At 48.6% G+C, this 10,000-nt stretch overlaps 1 long non-coding RNA gene across 1 annotated transcript in view; it reads left to right on the top strand.

Annotated features, from left to right (window-relative positions):
• Positions 1-7,714, top strand: part of LOC124029657 — a 10,607-nt gene extending 2,893 nt beyond the window's left edge. Inside the window, exons 3-4 of the long non-coding RNA XR_006837819.1 lie at positions 4,210-4,322; positions 7,611-7,714. This is a non-coding gene — a long non-coding RNA (uncharacterized LOC124029657). The remainder of the gene's footprint in view (positions 1-4,209; positions 4,323-7,610) is intronic.
• The last annotated feature ends 2,286 nt before the right edge of the window (positions 7,715-10,000 follow it).

The raw sequence follows: 10,000 nt of genomic DNA, 5'->3' as shown, positions 1-10,000 counted from the left end.
AGCTCAGTTGGTAGAGCATGGCGCTTGTAACGCCAGGGTAGTGGGTTCGATCCCTGGGACCACCCATACGTAGAATGTATGCACACATGACTGTAAGTTGCTTTGGATAAAAGCGTCTGCTAAATGGCATATATTATTATTATATTATTTTTATAGACAGGAAACACAGGGATAAATACACTGGTACAGAGAGACAGGGATAAATACACTGGTACAGAGAGACAGGAAACACAGGGATAAATACACAGAGAGACAGGAAACACAGGGATAAATACACTGGTACAGAGAGACAGGAAACACAGGGATAAATACACTGGTACAGAGAGACAGGGATAAATACACTGGTACAGAGAGACAGGGATAAATACACTGGAACAGAGAGACAGGGATAAATACACTGGTACAGAGAGACAGGGATAAATACACTGGTACAGAGAGACAGGGATAAATACACTGGCACAGAGAGACAGGACACACAGGGATAAATACACTGGTACAGAGAGACGGGGATTAATACACTGGTACAGAGAGACGGGGATTAATACACTGGTACAGAGAGACAGGAAACACAGGGATACATACACTGGTACAGAGAGACGGGGATTAATACACTGGTACAGAGAATTAATACACTGGTACAGAGAGACAGGAAACACAGGGATACATACACTGGTACAGAGAGACGGGGATTAATACACTGGTACAGAGAGACAGGAAACAGGGATAAATACACTGGTACAGAGAGACAGGAAACACAGGGATAAATACACTGGTACAGAGAGACGGGGATTAATACACTGGTACAGAGAGACAGGAAACACAGGGATACATACACTGGTACAGAGAGACAGGAAACACAGGGATTAATACACTGGTACAGAGAGACAGGGATAAATACACTGGTACAGAGAGACAGGGATAAATACACTGGTACAGAGAGACAGGGATAAATACACTGGCACAGAGAGACAGGACACACAGGGATAAATACACTGGTACAGAGAGACGGGGATTAATACACTGGTACAGAGAGACGGGGATTAATACACTGGTACAGAGAGACAGGGATAAATACACTGGTACAGAGAGACAGGGATAAATACACTGGTACAGAGAGACAGGGATAAATACACTGGTACAGAGAGACAGGGATAAATACACTGGCACAGAGAGACAGGACACACAGGGATAAATACACTGGTACAGAGAGACGGGGATTAATACACTGGTACAGAGAGACGGGGATTAATACACTGGTACAGAGAGACAGGAAACACAGGGATACATACACTGGTACAGAGAGACGGGGATTAATACACTGGTACAGAGAGACGGGGATTAATACACTGGTACAGAGAGACAGGAAACACAGGGATACATACACTGGTACAGAGAGACGGGGATTAATACACTGGTACAGAGAGACAGGAAACAGGGATAAATACACTGGTACAGAGAGACAGGAAACACAGGGATAAATACACTGGTACAGAGAGACGGGGATTAATACACTGGTACAGAGAGACAGGAAACACAGGGATACATACACTGGTACAGAGAGACAGGAAACACAGGGATTAATACACTGGTACAGAGAGACAGGAAACACAGGGATTAATACACTGGTACAGAGAGACAGGAAACACAGGGATAAATACACTGGCACAGAGAGACAGGAAACACAGGGATTAATACACTGGGGAAAATAAGTGACACCTGGAGGGGGGTGGAGAAAATCACAGGGACAGGAGGTGACACAGATCAGGGCGTGACAGAACTAAAATATAAACGTGACATATAAAGTGTTTGTCCCATGTTTCATGAGCTGAAATAAAAGATCCCAGAAATGTTCCATATGCACAAAAAGCTTATTTCTCTCAAATTTTGTGCACAAATTTGTTTACATCCCTGTTAGTGAACATCTCTCCTTTGCCAAGATAATCCATCCACCTGACAGGTGTGGTATATCAAGAAGCTGATTAAACAGCATGATCATTACACAGGTGCACCTTGTGTTGGGGACAATAAAAGGCCAGTCTAAAAATGTTCAGTTTTGTCACACGACAAACACAATGCCACAGATGTCTGAAGTTTTGAGGGAGCGTACAATTGGCATGTTGACTGCAGGAATGTCCACCAGGGCTGTTGCCAGAGAATTGAATGTTCATTTATCTACCATAAGCCGCCTCCAATGACGTTTTAGAGAATTTTGTACTACCTCCAACCGGCCTCACAACCGCGGATCACGTGTATGGCGTTGGGCGGTTTGCTGATGTCAACGGTGTGAACAGAGTGCCCCATGTATTAGCTATCTACGTTTGTTCTGACTCAATACATGTATTAGCTAGCTACGTTTGTTCTGACTCAATACATGTATTAGCTAGCTACGTTTGTTCTGACTCTATACTTGTATTAGCTAGCTACGTTTGTTCTGACTCAATACATGTATTAGCTAGCTACGTTTGTTCTGACTCAATACATGTATTAGCTAGCTACGTTTGTTCTGACTCAATACATGTATTAGCTAGCTACGTTTGTTCTGACTCTATACATGTATTAGCTAGCTACGTTTGTTCTGACTCTATACATGTATTAGCTAGCTACGTTTGTTCTGACTCTATACATGTATTAGCTAGCTACGTTTGTTCTGACTCTATACATGTATTAGCTAGCTACGTTTGTTCTGACTCAATACATGTATTAGCTAGCTACGTTTGTTCTGACTCAATACATGTATTAGCTAGCTAGCCAGCTAAATAGCGATCAGCATTAGCTGCTAACAAGATTTTATTTTTAGCAACTTGCTAAGAAAATACAAACTAGCATATAGTAAGATACACAGACAATAAGATACACAAACTAAATAGTGTAATTATAGTGTAATTATAGCTTGTGGATTGATATTAAGAAGCAAAGTGGAAAGCACCATGGTTGTCATCAACATATTGTTGCATCTGCTGCATTGACCAATGGCGCTCCTTGTGTGACAAGGGGCGGGGCTTGGCGAGAGAGTCAACTCAAGTAGCGAGTAAACCATACAAACGAAATGACGTATCACATTTTACAAACCAAACAGACCGTTATAGAAGGTAAAGTAAAAACCCATACCGGTCCTTGCATCAATACCGGTATATTGTCAAATACTGTACACTGCCCAGCCCTAGGAAGGTAACCAGGTAACCTCTTTCTCTCACTACCCAAACCGGACGTGGTAACCGTGTTGCAAAATAAATATACACATACATGTTATTCAATCATTGCACCCAACGAACAGTCTGTTGCCAGGCAGCTAAAATAGAAGTTGCTTCTATTTGTGACGCCGAACGCGATGCAAGTCCCGCCTCTCCCATCTCCTCATTCGGATTTTAGAAGCATATACTGAACCCACGTGCCATCTCCTCATTGGTTATACCCACGTGGGTGATTGAAAGATGAACGGAGGTCGGTTGTGGTAATGCACCTTATTATGAAAGTCAGTTGCCAATCGTCATATAAAGTCCAAAGAAGAAGAAGAATCCTGGAAGGAGGAGAGACGACTAGAAATGATTCGGTTGACCGTTTTATGTGTGGATTAATTGTCGGAGTAGAGGACCTTGTGCATTTCAGGTAAAATAACAACTCAATGTTTATATCCCAGGACAAATTAGCTAGAAACTGCAAGCTAACTAGCTGAATAGGACAAATTAGCTATCAACTGCAAGCTAGCTAAATAGGACAAATTAGCTAGCAACATCAAGCTAGCTAACTAAATAGGATAAGTTAGCTAGCGACTGCAAGCTAGCTAGCTAAATTGCCATTAATGTTCAATGCTTTTCGACCTGTCCCCAAATTAATATAATTGGTTCAGTTTCGTGATCGCGTTTGGTGTGGGGGGGACAACATCAATTTGCGCACGATGGCAGACGCACGTGCGTGTCCAGTTTGGGCATGGTGTCTCTCTCTCCAGCCCACCCTGTATCATCATGCATTGTCTGGCCCTCAGTGGGCAGCAATGTAAGGTAACCTCTCTCTCTCTCTCTCTCTCTCTCTCTCTCTCTCTCTCTCTCTCTCTCTCTCTGGTCCCCTCTCTCTCTCTCTCTCTGGTCCCCTCTCTCTCTCTCTGTCTCTGTCTCTCTCTCTCTCTCTCTCTCTCTCTCTCTCTCTCTCTCTCTCTCTCTCTCTCTCTCTCTCTCTCTCTCTCTCTCTCTCTCTCTCTCTCCCCTCCTCCAGCCCACCCTGTATCATCCTGCGCTGTCTGGCCCCCAGTGGGCAGCATGTAGAGGAGGTAAAGTTACCAGAGCTAGCCTACACCTCCCTGTTCACCATGGCCTGGCTCCACTCAGGTAAACTGCTCTGATTGGACACTGTAACTGCCCTCTGCTTCAGCTCCTCCAACGTGTGTGTGTGTGTGTGTGTGTGTGTGTGTGTGTGTGTGTGTGTGTGTGTGTGTGTGTGTGTGTGTGTGTGTGTGTGTGTGTGTGTGTGTGTGTGTGTGTGTGTGTGTGTGTGTGTGTGTGTGTGTGTGTGTGTGTGTGTGTGTGTGTGGTTATTCGGGCGGGGTTAATGCAGGGATCATCAACTAGTTTCAGCCGCGGGACGATTTTGTTCTGGAGCGGCTGGCCGCTCACATATACAATACATTCAGAAAGTATTCAGACCCCTTGACTTTTTCCACATTTTGTTACTTTACAGCCTTATTCTAAAATGGGTTAAATAAAAAAGAAATCCTAAGCAATCTACACACAATACCACATAATGACATCACAATACCCCATAATGACATCACAATACCACATAATGACATCACAATACCCCATCATGAGGTCACAATACCCCATAATGACATCACAATACCCCATAATGACATCACAATACCACATAATGACATCACAATACCACATAATGACATCACAATACCCCATCATGAGGTCACAATACCCCATAATGACATCACAATACCACATAATGACATCACAATACCCCATCATGAGGTCACAATACCCCATAATGACATCACAATACCCCATAATGACATCACAATACCACATAATGACATCACAATACCACATAATGAGGTCACATTACCCCATAATGACATCACAATACCCCATAATGACATCACAATACCCCATAATGACATCACAATACCACATAATGAAGTCACAATACCCCATAATGACATCATAATACCCCATAATGACATCACAATACCCCATAATGACATCATAATACCATCATCATAAAGATTAAAAAAACAAAAATACTTTGTTTACATAAGTATTCAGACCCTTTGCTGTGAGACTCTAAATTGATCTCAGGTGCATCCTGTTTCCATTGATCATCCTTGAGATGTTTCTACAACTTGATTGGAGTCCACTTGTGGTAAATTAAATTGATTGGACATGATTTGGAAAGACACACACCTGTCTATATAAGGTCCCACAGTTGACAGTGCATGTCAGAGCAAAAACCAAGCCGTGTGTCGGGTCTTTGGCATCATTAAACTGAAGACTTATTTTTATAAAAAATTCTCTGTAATTATTATTACGTGACTAAACTAACTTAATCATGTAAATGTAATTAACTAGGAAGTCGGGGCACCAAGGAAAATATTCAGATTACAAATGTATAATTTTCCTAATATAACTTTCAGATATTTTAATATCTGATCAATTTTTCTTCGATTGAATGAATTATCCTTTACCTCACGTTAGTCTCATTCCAAACGTCGTAAATTGTTGGTTATCTGCACGAACCCAGTCTTCCCTATGAGTCATCCATACATCAATTGTCTTAAATTATTTATTTACTAACTAACTAAATCACAGAAATGCACAAACAAACAGTAGATACAGTTACAACGAAATGATAGCAGATGTGCCCTAGTGGGCTAAACCGGTATCGCGGCTTGGTAGACAAAAGGGAAGTGGGGGTCGACTGAGATAAAAGACAAAGTTGATAATTTTAACAATTGAAATGCTAATCCTTTGCACATGAACTCATTCGGGAATAATTGCGATCAATATATATATATTAGTGTGTGTCGTCGTGATCTCTGTTGGAACGTTTGTTTCTGTTGGAGAGTCTTTCTGCCGTGGTTAGAATGGATAGTTCAGAGTAACATTCAGCAACGTCGTGATAGAATAGATGTTGGAGAGTCTTTCTGCCGTGGTTAGAATGGATAGTTCAGAGTAACATTCAGCAACGTCGTGATAGAATAGATGTTGGAGAGTCTTTCTGCCGTGGTTAGAATGGATAGTTCAGAGTAACATTCAGCAACGTCGTGATAGAATAGATGTTGGAGAGTCTTTCTGGATATATAATGTTATATATAATATATATAATATATGTTATATATATATAACATGGTCACTCTGACAGAGCTCCAGAGTTCCTCTGTGGAGAACCTTCCAGAAGAACAACCATCTCTGCAGCATTCCACCAATCAGGCCTTTATGGTTGAGTGGCCAGATGGAAGCCACTCCTCTTAAAAAACACATGACAGCCCGCTTGGAGTTTGCCAAAAGGCACCTAAAGACTCTCAGACCGAGAAACAATATTCTCTGGTCTGATGAAACCAAGATTGAACCCTTTGGACTGAATGCCAAGCTTCACTTCTGGAGAAAACCTGGCACCATCCCTACGGTGAAGCATGGTGGTGGCACCATCCCTACGGTGAAGCATGGTGGTGGCACCGTCCCTACGGTGAAGCATGGTGGTGGCACCGTCCCTACGGTGAAGTTTCCCTGTGGGGATGTTTTTCAGCTGCAGGGACTGGGTGACTTGTCAGGATCAAGGGAAAGATGAACAGAGCAAAGTACAGAGAGATTCTAGATGAAAACCTGCTCCAGAGCTCTCAGGACCTCAGACTGGGGTGAAGGTTCACCTTCCAACAGGACAACGACTCTAAGCACACAGCCAAGACAACGCAGGAGTGGCTTCGGGACAAATCTCTGAATGTCCTTGGCCAGAGCCCAGACTTGAACCAGATTGAACATCTCTGGTGAGACCTGCAAATAGCTGTGCAGTGACGCTCCCCATCCAACCTGACAGATAGGATCTCTGGAGAAGAATGGGAGAAACTCTCCAAATACAGGTGTGCCAAGCTTGTAGTGTCATAACCAAGAAGACTCGATGCTGTAATCGCTGCCAAAGGTGCTTCAACAAAGTACTGAGTAAAGGGTCTGAATACTTATTTAAATGTGATATTTCAGTTTCTATTTTGAATACATTTTACAAAAATGTCTAAAAACCTGTGTTTGCTTTGTCATTATGGGGTATTGTGATGTCATTATGGGGTATAGTGATGTCATTAATGGTTATTGTGATGTCATTATGGGGTATTGTGATGTCATTATGGGGTATTGTGATGTCATTATGGGGAATTGTGTGTAGATTGATGATGGGGAAAAAATGATTTAATACATTTTAAAACAAGGCTGTAAAATGTGGAAAAAGTCTAGGGGTCTGAATACTTTCTGAAGGCCCTGTATCTCTCTGCCTGGGATTACTTTGGAACATATTTCCAACATTAAAATCCCTGGGAGATGATTGGCTGGCGTTTTTACAGTAAACTTGGGGGGCTGCCGGTTTCTGTCTGGTGTGGATTAATACATTATTGTTATTCTCAGTCAACAGGGAACGGAGTGGAGCAGGAACGGAGACAAGGTCTGGAACAGGGTCGGGGACAGAGACGGGGTCGGGGACAGGGTCGGGGACAGGGCCTGGGACAGGGCCTGGGACAGGGTCGGGGACAGGGTCTGGGACAGGGTCAGGGACAGGGTCGGGGACAGGGTCTGGGACAGGGCCTGGGACAGGGCCTGGGACAGGGCCTGGGACAGGGTCAGGGTCTGGGACAGGGCCTGGGACAGGGCCTGGGACAGGGTCTGGGACAGGGTCGGGGAGGACACTGTCCTACTGCCTCCTGTCTGCAGAGAACGACATCTTCAGAGTACCCTGGGAGGATATAGTACACCCTCAGTTCATTAACAGACCCACGGCGATGGTGGCTGCACCAATCAGAGTCCCTACCAAGGGAGAAGGGGACGGTTTGATTGACACATCCAAGGCCCAATGTGGAGAGAGTACGGAGGTGAAGCTCCGCCCACGGTTGAGACAGCCTATCGAGACCAGGGACGATGGGAAAGGTTTTGACATCGCAGCAGGAGAGGACTCGGACGCTGAGGGAGAGTATGTTGAACTGGAAGAGATCTCTCTACCGCGCTTCTCTCCTCAGAAAGGATCCTTAACACAGTCTGTTAGTCTGAACTACAGGAACCTCGTAGACCCTGGACTACAGCCCGACACCCCCAAAGCAACCCCCTCCCAGCCCTTTCATGCCCCGGTGAAAAGCAGCACTTTCTTCCCAGTCCATGGTGTGTTCCAGACTCATCGAGGAATACCTGATCAACGACGTGTTTTCCCTGTCATCCTCACCCCAACGGCCCCCACCTCCCCAACGGCCCCCACCCCCAACCCCACCTCCCCTACGGCCCCCACCTCCCCTATGGCCCCCACCTCCCCTACGGCCCCCACCTCCCCTAACGGCCCCCACCTCCCCTACGGCCCCCACCTCCCCTCTGACGGCCCCCACCTCCCCTACGGCCCCCCCTCCCCTGGCCCCCACCTCCCCCCCTACGGCCCCCACCTCCCCTCGGCCCCCACCTCCCCTACGGCCCCAACGGCCCCCATGGCCCCCACCTCCCTACGGCCCCCACCTCCCCCTCATTTTGCTACGGCCCCCACCTTACGGCCCCCACCTCCCCAACCTCCCCTACGGCCCCCCACCTCCCCTACGGCTCCCCCTCCCCCAACGGCCCCCATGGCTCCCCACACCTCCCCTACGGCCCCTACGGCCCCCACCTTCCCCCCTAACGGCCCCCACCTCCCCTCGGCCCCCACCTCCCTACGGCCCCCACCTCCCCTACGGCCCCCACCTCCCCACGGGCCCCATGGCCCCCACCCCTACGGCCCCCCACCTCCCCAACGCCCCCACCTCCCCTACGGTCCCCACCCCCCACCTCCCAACGGCCCCCACTGGCAACGGCCCCCACCTCCCCTACGGCCCCCACTGGCTTGGCCCCACCTGGCCCCCACCTCCCTTCCCTACGCCCCACCTCCCCCATGGCCCCCACCTCCCTTTACGCTCCCACCTCCCCACCTCCTCGGCCCCACCTCCCCTACGGCCCCCACCTCCCCCATGGCCCCAACGCATTTACCTGGCCCCCACATTCCCTACGGCCCCCACCTCCCTACGGCTCCCCACCTCCCCTACGGCCCCCACCTCCCCCGGCCCCCACCTCTCTGGGCCCCATTTTACCCCATGGCCCCCACCTCCCCCTACGGCCCCCACCTCCCCTACGGCCCCCACCTCCCCATTTACCTCCCCCACCTCCCACGGGCCCCAACGCCCCCATGGCCCCCACCTCCCTACGGCCCTCACCCCCCTATGGCCCCCACCTCCCTACGCCCCCACCTCCCCTATGGCCCCCACCTCCCCAACGGCCCCCACCTCCTCTCACGGCCCCCACCCCCCACGGCCCTTCCCTACGGCCCCCACCTCCCTACGGCCCCCTACCTCCCCTCTAAGGGCCCCATGGCCCCCACCTCTACGGCCCCCACCTCCTACGGCCCCCACCTCCCTACGGCCCCCACCTCCTTAACGGCCTCACCTCCTCTACGGCCCCCACCTCTAACGGCCCCCACCTCCCCAACGGGGTTCCCACTCCCTCTGCACGTGTCTCCCACCCACTCTACGGCCCCACCCTACGGCCCCACCTCCCCAACGTGCCCCACTTTACGGCTCCCAACGGCCCCCATGGCTCCCTCCCACTTTTACGTCCCAACGCCCCATGGCCCCCACTCTACGCTCCCACTCCTCCCACAGTCTCTGACCTCCTCATGAGGTCTCTCAGACTTCCCTACGGCCCCCACCCTCCTACGGGGCCCCAATTTCCCCACGGCCCCCACCTCCCCTACGGCCCCCACCTTCCCATGGCCCCCACCTCCCCTACGGCCCCAC

Source organism: Oncorhynchus gorbuscha, unplaced genomic scaffold (assembly GCF_021184085.1).
Source record: "Oncorhynchus gorbuscha isolate QuinsamMale2020 ecotype Even-year unplaced genomic scaffold, OgorEven_v1.0 Un_scaffold_7185, whole genome shotgun sequence".
Taxonomy (NCBI): Eukaryota; Metazoa; Chordata; class Actinopteri; order Salmoniformes; family Salmonidae; genus Oncorhynchus; species Oncorhynchus gorbuscha.
This window is presented reverse-complemented; position numbering and strand designations above follow the sequence as displayed.